General features: G+C 37.7%; 1 pseudogene; it reads right to left on the bottom strand.

The window, feature by feature from the left end:
* Positions 1-3675: 3675 nt before the first annotated feature.
* Positions 3676-19088, bottom strand: LOC125079773 (olfactory receptor 56B4-like; annotated as a pseudogene).

The raw sequence follows: 19088 nt of genomic DNA, 5'->3' as shown, positions 1-19088 counted from the left end.
TTAGCCTAATGTTTTCGAGTTTTATCCATATTGTAGCAAGTATCAGTACTCCTTTACTTTTTCTGGCTGGCTGATTTTCCATTGCGTGGGTATACCACATTTTTTTAATGCATTCCTCAGTTGATGCACATTTGAGTTGTCTTCCTTTTTTGGCTATTAGGAATAATGCTATTAGGGATATTTAGGAATAAATATTCATCCAAATTTTTGTGTGGACATACATGTTTTCAGTTCTCTTGGGTGGTACCTAAGAGTGGAATTGCTGGGTCATGGGGTGATTCTTGTTAATCACTCCCAAGAGCTACCTGCCTCTTTTCCGAAACTGCTACACTGGTTTATGTCCCCACCAGCACCGTGTGAGAGTTTTATTTTCTCCATAACTTCACCAACACTGGCTTTCCGTATTTAGAATTATAAACATCCTGGTAGGTGGGAGTGGTATATCATTGTGGTTTTGTTCTATACGGTAATGAAGACAAAGCTAATGCTGTTTCGAAATGATAGGTTCAAATGAAATTGTCAGCTGGATATGAAAATAAATGTTCTAGAAAAGACAGGCAATTAAAAATAAAATAGTGTGACAGTATTAAAATCACATAGGGCAGAACAAATGGGTAAATGTAAAGCACGTGACAAAGAGGAATAGTTTATAAAGATAAAACAGAGTGCACATCCCTTTTTATACACATGGCACATAGAGTGAATGGAGAGAATAATTAGCTGCTCTTATCTTTCTGTTGTGTCAGAGTTTTCAGGTTGGATGTGAGATGTTTGCATATTTTCAAAGGAACTGAGAGACACATCCCCAGCAAGTTATTGAAAGTGGCACTTGGGGCTCCTACACATAGACCCATGCTGTGTGTTTTTGAATGAAGGAATAAATAAATGAAATAAATATGTGAATGAAAGCTTGGAGGCAGCTTTGAGGATGGCTCAACATTGCTATTTACTGCCGGGATCCAGCCTTGGCAGGTACAGGTATCCCTGAAGGAAGGGTGGCGTTGGTGAGATGAATGAGAGAGCCACACAGCGAGTTCTGGTCAGTAGTCAGGCATCTCCATCTTTATTCTGATTATCGAGCTTCTTATATAGGCAGTTTAATTGGGGTAGGGGGTTCCAAGCATTCATCATATAATTTCTCTTTGTTCACCACACGTTATTTTAGTTAAACCATAATGGTATAGACTGGTGCCAGGGATGGGAGACAGGGTCTTGCTTCTTGAGTAATCACGTCCCTCAGAAAGCCATGGAAGTTAGCACAGTTATGTGCTTTTTGGTAACTTATTTGGGGGTCTGCAGTAAAACGAGATATAGGTTAATGGAAAACGAGAAGCTATAGGGTTGAACTAGATAATAAAGAACTGTAGGAAAACAGGATATAGGTCAATGGAAAACGAGAAGCTTTAGGGATGAACTAGATAGTAAGGAACTGCAGGGAAACAGATTAATGGAAAATGAGAAACTAAGTATATAGGAGGGAAGTAGGAATGAGAAGGCATTACCTTTGTAGGAGGCAGGGTATATTTTAATGGCTCAGTTTGTGAAAGCCTTGGACAAACATCAACTTAGATAGGAAACCATCTATTGCGGTACACATCTAAAGTTCTCCATTGTTCTAGGTACAGAATAATTTACCTCCTTGGAGTTGCTCGGGTCCTTAAGCCTGAGAGATGTTTGCCGCTGATTAGCAAGGGGCTCTTTATTTGAGAGAGATAACGGGGATCAGAGGAAAAGGTAGGAGACTAACAGACCATGCTTATCTGCGGGGCTGTCCCACCCTCAGCAGTCACCGGCAGGGCAGGTGTTAGGCGTGCATTAGTTCAAACCTTAACCTAGGGGAGCAATGCCCTCGACCAGGCCTCATGGCTCCCAACAATTTACTAGTTGATGAACTTGTATAATCATTCAACCTGAGTGCCTTTTCTTTGTGACAAAGGGTTAATAGTACACTATGTTTCCTAACTAAGAAGGCTGCTGTGAAGACTACATGAAATTAGTTGACCCATTGTGGGAAAGTGTTCTGCAAACTGTAAAGAAGTCTTTAAGGTTAGATGTTGTTATTACCCTACTCCTTTGGGGTAGAAACAGTGGAAGTTGGCTTAAGTTCAAGCCCTTTTCTGTGACTGCCTCTTGCATACCCTTTCTTACTGGAGAAGTGCTTCAGTCTGAATCAGCGGCCATTGTTGGTCAAGGGTGAAGTAATAGCTCCTTTTGGAGAAAGTTTATAGTCTCTGTTCTTGAGTAAGTGTTCAAGCATTACTCTTAGGATGGCTTGTCCCACATATGGACTGACTTCCTGCAGGTCTGCTGCCCTGCCCAGTGCTCACTTCTCTGGTAGGATGAGCTCATGGCGTTGCTTAAGCCCTGAGCAGTCTTCTAAGACTTCCAAGGTGGACTCATGCAAACTTTTTGAGGTCATTCTTCATATCATGGTCCAGGATATTTGATACGTAGGTCCACAGACTAACTTATACTGCTGACCAGCCACATCATGAATCAAGTATTAAGCATCAGTCATGTGCGGAGTTCCTATACTAGGCTTAGAGAAGGTAAAAATGAACATGGATCAGCGTTCTTATACTCAAAAGTGTACATTTTAAAAAATTTTATTTATTTATTTGACAGAGATCACAAGTAGGCAGAGCAGGAGGCAGAGAGAGAGGGGGAAGCAGGCTCCCTGCTGAGCAGAGAGCCCGATGTGGGGCTCTGTCCCAGGACCCTGAGATCATGACCTGGGTCGAAGGCAGAGGCTTAACCCACTGAGCCACCCAGGTACCCCAAAAAGTGTACATTTTTGTTAGATGGGCAAATGATAAAATTTAAATTAGATTTAACTGGTTATTTGTAGCTACTTTTCTAGGGCATTTTCTAGGACTATTTTCTTCCTTTCCTAGAATGAAAACTTTGCTGCATAATTAGATCAGTTTTCCCCTGTGTATATCATATCTCAAAGCCTGTTTTCTTTATCATCTCTTTTGCTTGTTATGGCATGCTGTGACTTTGTGAATCAACAAAATGCTATGATTATTACTACTTTTAACTTGAAGAATTGAAGCAAAGTGAGTTTCACAAGTTCCTCAAGATCGTGTAGAGATTCTAGAACAGATCAAGAGGAACAGGGAGAAGAGTGCAAAGGTTTTGAAATCAGACTTCCAAGGAGTAGAATCGCAGCTGGTGGAACAAGTTCTGTAACCCCCAGTGCCTAGATCCCTTAGCTATACATTGGGAAAATACTGTTTGCACCTCACAGGGTTATTGTGAGTATTAAATTAGATTGTGTGTGTGTATGTGTGTGTGTGTGTGTGTGTGTGTGTGTGTATGTGTGTATCTCAGTTCTTTGGCCTATGAGAAGTACTTAGCGCTTGTTAACGATTAACTAATTATTATTATTATTATTGAGATTATCTGGTATGAAATTAAACTTTTTTCTGTCTTTTAAAATAGACATTTATTTATTTTCTTTTCCATATTATGAAAATGACATGTAAAACACAAATATGTGCAAGTTAGAGTTAATTCATACAGTTTTCATTTTCTATTAGTATTAATGAATTTTCTTGAATACTTTTTGCTTACATTTGGACTATTTCCTTTGGATGTTTTTCTACATATAGCATTACAGGATCAAAGAATATGAACATTTATGAACATTTCAGTAAATTTTATCAAATTGCTTCAAATTGCCCTAACCCTAACCCTAATCCTGAGTGTGTAGACCATGGGATTGAGTGCTGGGGGGATAACATTGTGCAGCACATTAAGGAGTACAGGGATCAGGGGGATCTTTTTCTTTGCAAGGCGTATGGCAGACAGTGCAATGATACCTGTGTAGAAGAAGAGGATGAGGATGAGGTGGGAGCTTCAGGTACCCAGAGCCTTTGACATTGCTTCTGGTGAGTTCAACTGGATCACAGAGCAAAGGATTAATACATAAGAAGAAAAAACCAGGGCCATATCACTCCCAATCAGGACCCATGCTAAAATCAGTTGGTAAAATTTGTTCACAGTAATGTCATCACAAACCAGGCTGGTGACTCCCAAGTTAGAGCACAGGCAGTGATCAGTTTCATTCTTGGAGCAGTAGTGTTGCTGGGCAGCCAGTGTAGATACTGGAATAGTAAGCAGGCCATTCCTGAGCACCATAAATCCTGTGGTTTTGATCACAAAAGCTTCAGTGACTATGGAAGGGGGTGACAGATGACTATACTGTCTACCGCCATGCAGAGGAAGATACCAGATTCCACGCATAAGAAGCAGTGGATGGCATAATCTGAGTAAAACACTCAGGGAGACTGATGGCCGTGGCATCAAACCAGAGGATAGCCAGGATCTTTGGCATGATGGTGGTGGCCAGCCCCATGTCCACAACTGCCAGTATGCCCAGAATACATAGGCATGTGCAGTGTGGCCTCATGTTGGATGGTGATCATGACAAGGAGGTTGGCACAAAGAGCTAAGAAATAGAGCAGAGGCGGGGCAGGGAAAGCCAGTGCTGCCACTCATGAATGCCTGGGAGCTCCATGAGGATGAACTGGGAAATCTGGAGGTTGGAATGGTTGGTAACTCTAGTGGAGGGATCCGTGGTATAGGTGCTCCGTTCTCAGTGTCTGTCCATAAAACTGAAATAGGAAGAAGACTGCATTTGAAAGTTCATTCAGCTCAGGGTCCTCATAATGCACTCTCCACCAATGATCCAGTTTCTTTCATGTGTGACTTTTTTTTTTTCTCCTGGAAATATTCCATGGGAGAGTAATAAAACAAGCCAAATTTTTTTCTAAACATAAGGATTGGAATAACCATTTATCATTACCCTTGTGTATCTAATAAGCATGTTCAAATACATATATATCAAGAATAATCTTCTTACTAGTAGATAACAACTATTAATATTTGGTTTCCTACCGTTTTTCCATTTTATATTTAGGCAGTTTATATCATTATATGAGGATAATGTTGTATCTTGCCTTTGTATTTTAGTATTGTGTTCTAGGACGTAAAGTAGGCACTCAGTAAAAATTTATGACACAGATGAATAAATGAAACACAATTTTCCATTATCATTAAAAGTAAGGTAGAATCTTAATTTGGATGACTATTTTATATTTCTACATTTGGCTGTACCATAATTGACTCACCACTATCTTATTTTCAGATTATTTCCTTTAAGTAGAATTTTTAAAATGATACAGAAGTGATACATAAAAAGAACATAGCCATCTTAAAATTTTATTTTCTGTAATATTTTAAGTATCATACATGTATGTGGTTAAAAGTCAAATAAAATAAAAAAAATATATTATGCTGAGTGAAATAAGTCAAGCAGAGAAAGTCAATTATCATATGGTTTCACTTATTTGTGGAGCATAGCAAATAGCATGGAGGACAAGGGGAGATGGAGAGGAGAAGGGAGTTGGGGGAAATTGGAAGGGGAGGTGAACCATGAGAGACTATGGACTCTGAAAAACAATCTGAGGGTTTTGAAGGGGCGGGGGGTGGGAGGTTGGGGGATCCAGGTGGTGGGTATTAGAGAGGGCACGGATTGCACTGAGCACTGGGTGTGGTGCAAAAACAATGAATACTGTTATGCTGAAAAAATAAAAAATATAAACAACAGACAGTAAGACTTCTATGCTTGGGTCTCCTAAATCCCTTCCTTTTCACCAGAGGCAGCCAGTAACCCATTTTCTTAGGAATCCTTCCAGAGATAGTTTTTGCATGAATAAGAATATACATTTATTTTTCTTATAAAAGACAAAAGCAAATGTTAGTATACTAAACATACCTTTAGCCTTTGTTTCCTTTCCTTTTCTTTCTTAATTATCTTGGAGACTGTTCCATATCACAAACTAGATATGCCTCATTGTACATGATTTTCTACCACATGGATATCCGATAATTTAATGAGAACTTCTGACTTTCAGTTTGTTTCCAGGATTTTGTTACTGTGAAAAATTATGTACTAACTGTACTGTTCATATATCTTTATGCATATGTGTAAGTTTATTTATAAGGTAATTTATAGGGTAATTTCTGAGTGAATGGGGGGGTGAAATGAAAAACAATGATTTTGATTGATATTGCCAGATTGTTTTTCAAGAAGTTATTCTGCCCCTGTATGAAAATATGGGTATTTTAAGTGCTCTTGATGTATATTAAAATGTTGCTTCATAGATACACTGTAGCACTTTATGTATACATAATTTACAAGTTTGCTTGGGACTGTGTTTATGTCACCACATCCATCCATTTCATCACATCCCAAATTAGGAATTTTAATTTAAAAATCTTTATTAATAGAGTAAGTAAAAATTGGTATTTCAATTTTGGTTCAGTTTTCACTTCACTGTTGAGAGACTGTTGACATTTTCTTTTTTTTTTTTTTGAACTTTGACATTTTCAAAGATTTATTTACCATTTATCTGCTTCTTCACTAATTTTCTCTTTTGTCTTTATGTGCAATTTACAGTATTAAATGAAATAATGTTTTTCAAATGCTCACTGTTTGTATGGATTTCTCTATAACTTTTTTTTAAATTTCATTATATCTTAAGGATATTACCTCTCTTGAGTTTTCTGGAAATATTTCCTTCAATTCATTTTCCATTAAAGTCTGTCTTTTCTAAAAAATGATTTATACACATGCATACACACACTTTTATGTAGTCATAAACAACTCTACTTTTTATTTTTTTTGTGACTTTTAAACTTTTAATGATGTAAAATCCATTCTTTTAATAATTATTTACTAGCATATTCTTTATGAAAATTTATTTTAACTTAGCTTTTTAAAAAAATTTGAAATTTCATGGGTGCTTGGGTGGCATAGTTAAGTGTCTAACTCTTGGTTTTGGCTCAGGTCTGTTCTCAGGGTTGTGAGATTGAGCCCCAGGTCAGTCTCCACACTCAGTGGGGAGTCTGCTTGAATTTCTCTCTCCTTCTTTCTCTGCCTCTCTCCCCAACCCCATTCTCTCTCTAAAATCAATCAATCAATCAATCAATCAATCAATAATAGAAAATTCACATGGGGTGAAAAAGTATCTAAATTAATTTCTCCCCACTAATAGTTAAACTATTATCTCAGCATCATTCAATAAATGAGACTTCTTTTTTCCTATTATTCTGAATGACCTTTTTTGTTCATATATTAAATTTCAGCCTATATTTAAAAATGACTGCCTCCCAGGACAATCTTTCCTGTTTTTAGTGTTACTACCAATTGAATCATGTATTTACCACATGATAGGGGACATTCTTAGTAATAACTTCAAAAAAATGTTTTAAATTAATATTAATTTAAGTGCTATTTTTTGGTATATTACATTTAAGAATACAAATTGATTATGGAAGAGTTGATGTCTTTATCCATTGATCCTCTCCATTCAGAAATCTATATGTTTTTCTTTTTTTGTCATAGATTTTTTTTGGAATTTTTTCTATTACTATTACTTTTGTCTCTCTTCATATTTCCTAATTGGCTACTATTACCTAAGAAACCTCCTGATGACTATTGTTTTTTAAAACACTTTCCAAAATATAGCTCTTTTACACTATTGCTTTCCAAAGCTAATAGTTTTTTAGGAAATTTTCTTTTTCACATTTTTTTTGGTAGAATATATTTTCCACAATTAGATAAGTTTTACTATTGTAAGTTTTTAAAAATTTATTATTATTATTTTTTAAGATTTTATTTATTTATTTGACAGAGAGAGACAGGATAGAAGGAACACAAGCAGGGGGAGTGGGAGAGGGAGGAGTAGTCTTCCTGCTGAGCAGGGAGCCCGATGTGGGGCTCGATCCCAGGACCCTGGGATCATGACCCAAGCAGAAGGCAGATGCTTAACAACTAAGCCACCCAGGTGCCCCTATTGTAAGTTTGCATCGTATTAAAATGTTTATACATTTCTAAACAATGTAAGGAAACAGCAAGAGTCAACATCTGTGTCTAGGTCTAGACTTGAAGTAGAATATCTCTAAAACTTTCCCTTCAGTGTGCTACTGGCTAATGCTTTTCTGATGAATGGTCTCTATTAGTTTTGGTGATTTGATGTCTATTTTTAGGTTTTGATTAAAAAACTCAGAAATGGGTACATTCAATCAGAATCTCTTTTCAGGATCTTGAAAGGATAAGTTAATGGGAGGATCTACTGTTGGCACCATCCTTTCTGCTTTGACAGCATGCTTCCCCAGTGTCAGGCTCTGAGAGGCAGCCTTTGGTTGCTCTTTTGTTAGGCATGGGTTTCTGCTCCTCTAATATGTCCAGAGGATTGCTCAGTATCATTTTTCTCACTTGTTTTCCAGACCTCAGGCTTTTGTCTCTTTAAGGAAGATCTTAAGGAATAAGAGGGCCAAAGTCGGAGGATCAAAAGAAGGAAGAAAAGTGAGAAAGCCAAAGACGGGGAGAAAGAGAAGCAGGGTAACCAGAACCCAGAGCTACAAACACAAAACCAGAAAATGGCCCCTCCCCTCCCCTTCCTTCCCCTTGGCCCCTGGTTATTCCCTGCTAGGAGGTCCTGTAGAGATCCTTCCCAAATGGAACTGTCTTCCATATCTGCTTCTATTCTCTTGGCTACACCTATCTTTTATGCCTTTGTTGCCAGGAGTACAATTTCTCCTCTCCCCTGGGGCCTGGGCTTTTGCATAGATTGGAGCCAAGAGTTGCCCTAGACTTTCTTGGATACTCCCCAGGTCCTCCATGAGACTCTCTGTAATCTTTTTTCCTGTGTGAATCAAGGCATGGTGCCTTTTTTGCTATAGCCCCAAATGGCCTGCAGTGATCTTACAGGTATGTCAAGCTTGGCTCAAGGAATAGAAATACTCATCCCCAAGTCCCATGGAAGGCCCTATTATGTGGTCCCTCTGTCACTTAAAATTTTAAAAAATTTTTAGGTTAGCCATTTACTTTCTCTTTTTAAAAATTTCATTTTAAGTTTTATTTTAATTCCAGGTGGTTAGCATACAGTGTTATATTAGTTTCAGGTATACAATATAGTAGTTCAACATTTCTGTGTATCACTCAGCACTCATCACAACAACTAAACTCCTTAATCCCCATCACCTATTTAATCTATCCCCCAGCCAACTCCCTTTTTGTTACCATCTTTTTATTCCCTATAATTAAGAGTCTGTTTTTTGTTCTGTCTTATTTTTTCCCTTTTGTTTCTTAAATTCCACTTATGAGCAAAACATGTGGTATTTGTCTTTCTCTGATTGACTTATTTTGCTTAGCATAATACTCTAGCTTCATCCATGTCATTGCAAATGGCAATAGTTCATTCTTTTTTATGGCTGAGTAATAGACAATGGAATATTACCCAGCCATAAAAAAGAATATATATATCACATCTTCTTTATCCATTCATCAATTGAAGGACACTTGGGTTGTTTCCATATCTTGGCTATTGTAAATAATGCTGCTATAAGCATAGAGCTACATGTATCCCCCTGAATTAGTTCTTGTATTCTTTGGGTAAATACCCAGTAGTGTGGTTGCTGGATCATAAGGTAGCTCTATTTTTAACTTTTTGAGGAACCTCCTTATGTTTTTCAGAGTGACCGCACCAATTTACATTCCCACCAAAAGTGCAGTGTTGGACTGCAAGGAACTACTGCAAAGGAACTACTATTCCTTTTTTCCCACATCCTCAATACTTGCTGTTTTTCGTATTGTTGATTTTAGCCATTCTGACATGTAAGAGGTGATACTTCACTGTAGTTTTAATTTGCATTTCCCTGATGATGAATGATGTCAAGCATATTTTCATCTGTCTGTTGGTCATCTTTATGTCTGGAAAAACGTCTGTTCATGTTTTCTGCCCATTTTTTAAGTTGGATTTTTTTTTTTTAGATGTTGAGTTTTTTGAGTTCCTTATGTATTTTGGATACTAACCTTTATTGAAGATGTCATTTGCAAATCATTTTGAATTTATTTTTGTGTTTGGTGTAAGAAAGTGGTCCGGTTTCTTTCTTGTGAATCTTGCTGTCCGGTTTTCCCAACACCATTTGGTGAAGAGATTATCTTCTTCCTATTGGATATTCTTTCTGCATTGTTGAAGATTAATTGACCACATAATTTTGAGTTTATTTATGGATTTTCGATTCTGTTCTCTTAATCTATGCCTCTATTTTTGTGTTAGTACCATATTATCTTGATCACTACAGCTTTGTAATAGAACTTGGAAGTCTAGAATTGTGATGCCTTGGGCTTTGCTTTTCTTTTTTCAGGGTTGCTTTGGGTATTTGGGGACTTGTGGTTTCATCCAAATTTTGGGATTGTTTATTCTTGTTCTGTAAAAAATGCCGTTGGTATTTTGATAGAGATTGCATTAAGTGTATAGACTACTTTGGGTAGTACAGACATTTTAACAATATTTGTTCTTCCAATCCATGAGCATAGAATGTCTTTCCATTTCTTTGTGTCCTCTTCAGTTTCTTTCATCAGTGTTTTATAGTTTCCAAAGCCAAGGTCTTTCACCTCTTTGGTTAGATTTATTCCTAGGTATCTTATTATTGTGGCTGCAATTGTAAATGGTATTATTTCCTTAATTTCTCTTTCTGCTGCTTCATTATTGGTGTATAGAAATGCAACAGATTTCTGTACATTGTCTCTGTATCCTGCAAGTTTACTGAATTTCTTTATCAGTTCTAGCTGACAGAACTTCCTTCCTTCCTTCTTTCTTTGTTGTTGTTCTTTCAGGTTTTCCATATATGATATCATGTTATCTGCAAATAGTGTAAGTTTTACTACTTCCTTTCCAATTTGGATGCTTTTTATTTCTTTTTGTTGTCTGATTGCTGTGGCTAGGACTTTCTAATACTATGTTGAATAAAAGTGGTGAGAAAGGACATCTTTGTTTTGTTCCTAATCTTGGGGAAAAGCTCTCAGTTTTTCCCCATTAAGGATGATGTTAATTGTGGGTTTCTCATAGATGGCCTTTGATTATGTTTAGGTAAATTCCCTCTGAAGCTAATTTGTTGAGAGTTTTTATCATGAATAGATGTTGGACTTTTTCAGATGCTTTTTCTGCATCTAGTGAAATGATCATATGGTTCTTATCCTGTATCTTATCAATGTGATGTATTACACTGATTGATTTGTGAGGATTGATTCACACTTCCAATTTAGGAATAAATCCCACTTGATTTTGGTGAATGATTTATTTAATGTATTGTTGAATTTGGTTTGCTAGTATTTTCTTGAGGACTTTTTGCATCTATGTTCATCAGGGATACTGACCTATATAGTTAGTGCTCTTTTTTAATGGAGTCTTTATCAAATTTTGGCATCAGGGTAGTGTTGGCCTCATAGAATAAATTTGGAAGTTTTCCTTCCTTTTCTTTTTTCTTTCTTTCCTTCTTTCTTTCTTTCTTTCTTTCTTCCTTCCTTTCTTTCTTTTTTTTTTGGAATAGTTTGAGAAGAATGGGTATTAACTCTTCTTTAAATATTTGGTGGAATTCACCTATGATGCCATCTGGACATGGACTTTTGTTTGTGGGGAGTGTTTTGATAACTGACTCAATTTCTTTGCTGGTTATCTGTCTGTTCAAATTTTCTGTTTCTTCCTGTTTTAGTTTTAGTAGTCTATATGTTTCTGGAAATTTATCCATTTCTTCTAAGTTGTTCAATTAGCTGGCATATAGTTTTTCATAATATTCTTTTATAATTATTCATATTTCTGTGGTGTTGGTTGTTATTTCTCCTTTCTCATTTGTGATTTTATATATTTTAGTCTTTTCTCTTTTTTTTTCTTGGTAAGTCTGGAGAGAGGTTTAACAATTGTATTGACTTTTTTTTTCAAAGAATTATCTCCTGGTTTAATTGATCTGTTCTATTATTTATTTATTTCAGTTTCTATATCATTTCTTTTTATTTATTTATTTAATTTCTTTTCAGTGTAACAGAATTCATTGTTTATGCACCACACCTAGTGCTCCATGCAATATGTGGCCTCCATAATACCCACCACCTGGCTCCACCAACTTCCCACCTCCTGCCCCTTCAAAACCTTAAGATTGTTTTTCAAAGTCCATAGTCTCTCATGGTTCATCTCCCCTTCCAATTTCCCTCAACTCCCTTCTCCTCTCCATCTCCCTATGTTCTCTGTGTTATTTGTTATGCTCCACAAATAAGTGAAACCATATGATAATTGACTTTCTCTGCTTGACTTATTTCACTCAGCATAATCTCTCCTAGTCCCATCTTTGTTGATACAAAAGCTGGGTATTCATCCTTTCTGATGGATGCATAATACTCCATAGTGTATATGAACCACATCTTCCTTATCCATTCATCTGTTGAAGGGCATCTTGGTTCTTTCCACAGTTTGGCGACCATGGCCATTGCTTTTATGAACATTGGGGTACAGATGGCCCTTCTTTTCACTACGTCTGTATCTTTGGAGTAAATACCCAGTAGTGCAATTGCAGGGTCATAGGGAAGTTCTATTTTTTAATTTCTTTTTTTAAATGTTTGGTTTTAATTTTTTTAAAGATTATTTATTTATTTATTTGAAAGACAGAAATCACAAGTAGGCAGAGAGGCAGACAGAGAGAGGAGGAAGCAGGCTCCCTGCTGAGCAGAGAGCCCGATGTGGGGCTCGATTCCAGGACCCTGGGATCATGACCCGAGCCGAAGGCAGAGGCTTTAACCCACTGAGCCACCCAGGCACCCCTATTTTTAATTTCTTAAGGAATCTTCACACTGTTCTCCAAATTGGCTGCACCAACTTGCATTCCCACCAACAGTGTAAAAGGGTTCCCCTTTCTCCACATCCTCTCCAACACACATTGTTTCCTGTCTTGCTAATTTTGGCCATTCTAACTGGTGTAAGGTGTTATCTCAATGTGGTTTTAATTTGAATCTCCCTGATGGCTAGTGATGATGAACATTTTTTCATGTGTCTGATAGCCATTTGTATGTCTTCATTGGAGAAGTGTCTGTTCATGTCTTCTGTCCATTTTTTGGACATGATTATCTGTTTTGTGTGTGTTGAGTTTGAGTATAGATCCTGGATATCAGCCTTTTGTCTGTACTGTCATTTGCAAATATCTTCTCCCATTCCATGTGTTGTCTCTTTGTTTTGTTCACCATTTCCTTTGCTGTGCAGAAGCATTTGATCTTGATAAAGTCCCAAAAATTTATTTTGGCTTTTGTTTCCTTTGCCTTTGGAGACATATCTTGAAAGAAGTTGCTGTGGCTGATATTGAAGAGGTTACTGCCTATGCTCTCCTCTAGGATTCTGATGGATTCCTGTCTCACGTTGAGGTCTCTTATCCATTTCGAGTTTATCTTTGTGTATGGTGTAAGAGAATGGTCGAGTTTCATTCTTCTACATATAGCTGTCCAGTTTTCCCAGCACCATTTCTTGAAGAGACTTTTTTCCACTGTATATTTTTTCCTGTTTTGTCGAAGATTATTTGACCATAGAGTTGAGGGTCCATATCTGGGCTCTCTACTCTGTTCCACTGGTCTATGTGTCTGTTTTTATGCCAGTACCATGCTGTCTTGGTGATCACAGCTTTGTAGTAAAGCTTGAAATCAGGTAATGTGATGCTGCCAGTTTTGCTTTTCTTTTTCAATATTTCCTTAGCAATTCGGGGTCTCTTCTGATTCCGTGCAAATTTTAGGATTGTTTGCTCCAGCTCTTTGAAAAATACCAGTGGAATTTTGATCGGAATGGCATTGAAAGTATAGGTTGCTCTAGGCAGTATAGACATTTTAACAATGTTTATTCTTCCAATCCAAGAGCATGAAATGTTCTTCCAACTTTTTGTGTCTTCTTTGATTTCTTTCATGAGTGTTCCGTAATTCCTCAAGTACAGATCCTTTCTTTAAAAAAAAAAAAGATTTACTTATTTATTTTAGAGAGAGAGAGAGACAGAGCAAGCATGGGGAGGGGCAAAGTGAGAATGGGGAGGGTAGAGAGAGAGAATCCTGAAGCAGACTCCCTGCTGAGCGGGGAGCCCAATGTAGGGCTGGATCCTAGGAGCTTGATATCATGACCTGAGCTGAAACCAAGAGTCGGGTGCTCAACTGACTGAGCCACCCAGGTATCCCTCTGCATCATTTATTTCTCCTCTAACCTTTATTATTTCCTTCCTTTAGCTGGTTTTAGGTTTTGTTTGTTATTTTTCTATTTCCTTTTGGTGAAAGTTTAGGTTGTTTGAGATTTTTCTTGTTTCTTGAAGTAGGTTTGTATTTCTATAAAATTCCCTCTTAAAACCACTTTTGCTGGGCTGCCTGGGTGGCTCAGTGGGTTAAGCCTCTGCCTTCAGCTTGGGTCATGATCTCAGGGTCCTGGGATCGAGTCCCATATTGGGCTCTCTGCTAGGCAGGGAGCCTGCTTCCTCCTTTCTCTCTCTCTCCTTGTGATCTCTCTCTCTCAAAAAAAAAATCACTTTTGCTGCATCCCAGAGGTTTTGGATCGTTGTGTTTTCATTTTCATTTGTTTCCATGTGCTTTTTCGTTTCTTCTTTAATTTCCTGGTTAACCCATTCATTGTTTAGTAGCATCTTATTTAACCTCCATATATTTGTGGTCTTTGCAGATTTTTTCTTGTGGTTGACTTCTGGTTTCATGGCATTTTGATCAGAAAATATGCATGGTATAATTTCAGTCTTCTTGAATTTGTTGAGGTTTGTTTTGTGGGCTAACATGTGATCTGCTTTGGAGAATGTTCCATGTGCACTTGAGAATACATATTCTTTTGTTTTAGAATGGACTGTTCTGAATATATCTGTTAAATCAAACTGTAATGCATGCATGACAAAGCTTCAGCTAACTAACTCAAAGTAGGGAACTGTGCCCACCAGTTTAATCCACAGAAGACCAAAGTGTCCCAGCTGTCATATCCACTGTCACTGAATGGGGTCTTCTTAGGGGTGGGTGTGACTTTGGGCTTTCGATACCCAAGGGAGTCCCTAAGAATAACAGCTGGAGGATGTCTGCTATCTTACCAGCTGGCAGAAAGTCCTTCCTTGAAGAGGGATCTGTGTAGTCTGCTTGTGTACCCACCACACTTCACACTATTCAATCAAATGGGAAGTTTTTCGTATTTCTCTTTTTTGAACCTCGTTTCTCAAATACATCTAGAGATGTTTTTCTTTCTTCATGAATTTTTTTTTAATGTTCATGTGGGTAACTTTTACTAGTCTTTGGCTTCTAACCTAAGTATCACTTCTTCTAAGAAGCCTTTCCTGATTTTCCTGGTCTTTTTTAGATCCCATTCCTGTGTACTACCATAATGCTCCAAACTTCCCCTTTTATCAGTCTTTGGATAGCATTATAATTGCCATTATGTGTCTCTTCTCTCCATTGTTTTATACTCTGTGAGAGCAGGAGCTGTGCCTGTTTTATCCATTATTTTATTCCTCATAACTCTGAGTTGATGGCTGATAATGATGTTAACAAATGTTATATTGAATATTTTTTTCTCTCTGCTGCTATAACACCATACTCTCTGTACTCCATTATATATATTAACATATAGTAAAAATATTAGTATAGAATCCAGTTACTTTAATCAACTCTTATTAATTCAACTTCAGTGCTGCATATTTTCTGTGTCCTGAATTTTCTTTTTGTGTCCTATGTTTAATGCTTGTACTTCCCTGTGTTCTTTCCTCAACCTATCTCTTCTTAGTCTACATTATTTTCTTGGGTGATATTCACTACTGAGGTTTTGCCAGTGGACATCAACCCCAAATCATCATTTAAACTTTTTAAGAGGTGTATTTATATATTAATTTGTTTTTCACTTTCTTTCTCTTATTGAAGGTTGACCTTATGCATTTGTTCCTTGAAGGGCCCAAAGTTGTTCATGAGGCTGGAAATCAGATACTAAAACTTGTACATATGTAAGTGTTGAGGTTATTTAGAAAAACAAATTCAGACTGGATGGTGAAGATTAAGAAGAACCTGACACAAGTTCTAAAAGAGGAAGGATCATTAGAAAAGCTAAGAGCATGTAGCAGAGAAGATGAGTTTAATAATGTCTTAAAGAAATTTTAGAGATACGGTAGTATGGCTGATAGTGACTTTTTGTAAAAGAGCTTATTCTTTTACCTTTCTATATAAGCACTATGGAAGTATATTCTATTCTAAGATTTATGATATTATTGAGTGATGTGGCTCACATTCTCCAGTTCAGATTATAAAGAAAACTTCTAACCCCTTACAGATTAAAGGGTATCTCCTTATCCATATCATTCAGACTCAGTAGTATAATGAAAATTTGAAAATAAACTGGCTAAGATTTGATGACTATGCATCTTGATCCATGCTTTTATTAGCACAAGAGCTACAGGCAATGGAAAACAGGGAGTCTCTCTTATGAAATAGTAATGGATAGATTTATGAAACCCCAGTGCCTGCCCACCAGCAAAGTATTTATGAATTTAATACTATCTAATGAGATTAATGAAATTATTGCAAGGCAATAGTATCACTTATTCATAGGTTCCAAAAGCCCTACTGATAGCTGAAGCTACAATGTGCAGCTTGGTGACTTGGCTCACATCATAGTTTATCAAAGAAAAACATCACCTGAACTTTACTGGGAGTAACCGTTCTAAATCTACTTACTACATTCCTTCCTCTCAAGCCTCATCCCTCTGCACTGTTCCCTCAATATTGATCTCTTAGCTGTTCATCCAAAATTCCACACTTTATGAATTTGGAGTTCCTTTTCAGGCTAGTAAGTCATTCTGGAATATTCTATTCCACTCTTAAACTTTATTCTTTAATGTTGCCTTATTTGTGAAGCCTTACCTGATCCCCTCAGGTATAATTAGATGCTCTCTCTCCAAGGTGTTCCCATCTCTCCATGGTGTGGCCACAAATCTTTGCCTATGCCTCTGCTTTGCCTTTGGTGATGCTTCACCGTAGTTTGATGTATATCTTCCACTTGGCCATGTTTAAAATCTCTGAATTGCCTTCCACAAGCTTAAGGGGGAACTCAGAAAACATATTTTTTGATACAAATTATTGATCCCAGCCCTCTTGACTGTTTGTGAAGCTTTAGCCCATTCCATTCTCTCGATATTTTACACAATTTCTGACTTTAGGCGAGGGTTCAGAGTTTCAGTCAAGGAGTCCATAGTCACACTAATCTAGAGTTCTGGTTCTGAGACTTTTCTTTATTTTTCTGGGCCTGAGTTTCTGTGTCTGTTACCAGTGCCTATTAGACTGGACTTTGTATTGCTCTTGCTACTTGTTCTGCCTACTCCTTCCTCCTCCACTGGGGTTCTGGGTCAGTATTTTCTGCTTCATAATACCTCTCTCTGCAGTTTCAGAGACATGATGGTATCTTCTGCTCTAAGCTCACTGTTACCTAATTTGTCTTCTCTGTCAGGAAACTGAGTGTTTCATATTAGGGTTTCTAATCTTGGCTCTACCTGAAATGACACCTGCTATGTCTTCTTCTTCCCTCTGGAACTGGTTTGATACCCTTACAGTATGGCTCTCAGAAAGGGGTGACCTCATTTGGGTGCTGTTGCCTTCCATATAGCCTTTGTTGCCCTTTGTCTTTCTGGTAAGGGAGTATCATTCTGAAGACACGGGTCTTACTGAGTCTTGAGCTATAAATTTGCAGAGTTTGTTCTTGTCCCCCCGTCTTTGGCTTTATAAAACAAATAATTTTTCCCCTGCAGGGACTTTCTTCCTAGACTTGAAGAATCCATCAAAAATCATGTATGTCACCACAAGTGTTCTCTTGTGTAAGCTGTACACACTCAATTTTTTGAATCCCTCTTAATCCACCGACACCCTCTCAATCTAGATCCTTCATAATCTTGAATATCCTCCCATAGATTAACATGGCACCATTTTCAGGAGTGATTTTGGTGGCTGAGATGAGAATCAAATGTCAATAAATTGGTTAAGTAGGGACAGAGTTGTAGGTAATTTCACCTAAGGTGAGATAATATATGGATGGTAGTACCGTCAAGATTTGGCCTACACTTGTACCTACCATTTTGAGTTCAGACATTTGATATTATCTTCACTCTTATTCCCTGGCAGGTTATCCTTTCTCATAAAGTCTTCTACTTATAATCCATTCTTCCTCTCATGGTTCCACCTACGTCATGGGGGGGAGGGTCATTTAGGTAATATTGTATGTTGGTCCTGGTGTTGGTCCTCCCCATCCCTGCCTTCATCCTCACTCACCCTAGATCAGATCTTGCTTAGGCCAGAAAATCAGGCAGTCCCACTCCCCATGGCAGGAAGCTTTACCTTGTTTCTGGATGTAAGGCCTCTCTTGACATGGCACCCTGGAGAATGCGATTCAAAAATATTCCCTGCTGGGGATGTTCCCTGGAGTCCCAGTAAGAAGAAGAGACCTTGTTAAACCTTTGTCTGAAGAAGAGAGAGAAGTACTAATTGGTGTCTGGGTGGTGAGAGCTTCATTTTGGAACCCTATAGGCAATGCCCGAAAAGCTGTCCATTAAATACTCTGTTCTTGGAAATTGACTGGTAGCTTAACTTCTTCTCATCCTTCTGTAGGTTAAACAGTGCAGCTCTTTGGTGAGTAATGACCAAGCATAGGGCCAAGAAAGAGAGAGACATCCAGGCTTCATCCACAAATTAACTTTTCACCAACCTTCCCAGATTTGGATAATCCGATAGACTGTCTGGGGTGGAAATGCATGGTCTTGATATCACTGGGAAAAATTGAAAATACCACCAATATTGATGATGTGTAGATCATCAAAAGTCTATTTGGACCTTTTGTGTTATATGGACCCAGGCAAGGGAGGGGTCAGGTGTGTGAGAATTACCTCCTCCCAAGCAGGCAAACATCTTTCTAGTCCTGGCTCAATAGTAAACTATTTGTAAGTCTGTTACTCTTTGAAGCTCACAGGGTGAGTCATAGGGAGACATTTATGGAGACATCTCAATCTGTGCCCTGGATTCTTCTGGTTCCAGGACCCCTTACCTTCCTTAACCTTCTTCCCTGATGGAAGTAAATGAGCTGAGCTTACTGAGTCAGACTTTTCCTTGAGGCACAAGGGTTATAATGAGGGACACTTGCTAGGTCCTGAGGAGCATTAGAGGTAATTATTTCTTCAACTGTTCTGAAGATAACAGTCAT

Source organism: Lutra lutra, chromosome 10, assembly GCF_902655055.1.
Source record: "Lutra lutra chromosome 10, mLutLut1.2, whole genome shotgun sequence".
In the NCBI taxonomy this organism is placed as follows: Eukaryota; Metazoa; Chordata; class Mammalia; order Carnivora; family Mustelidae; genus Lutra; species Lutra lutra.
The sequence above is the reverse complement of the archived record's forward strand: the minus strand, read 5'-3'. Positions and strand labels throughout refer to the sequence as shown.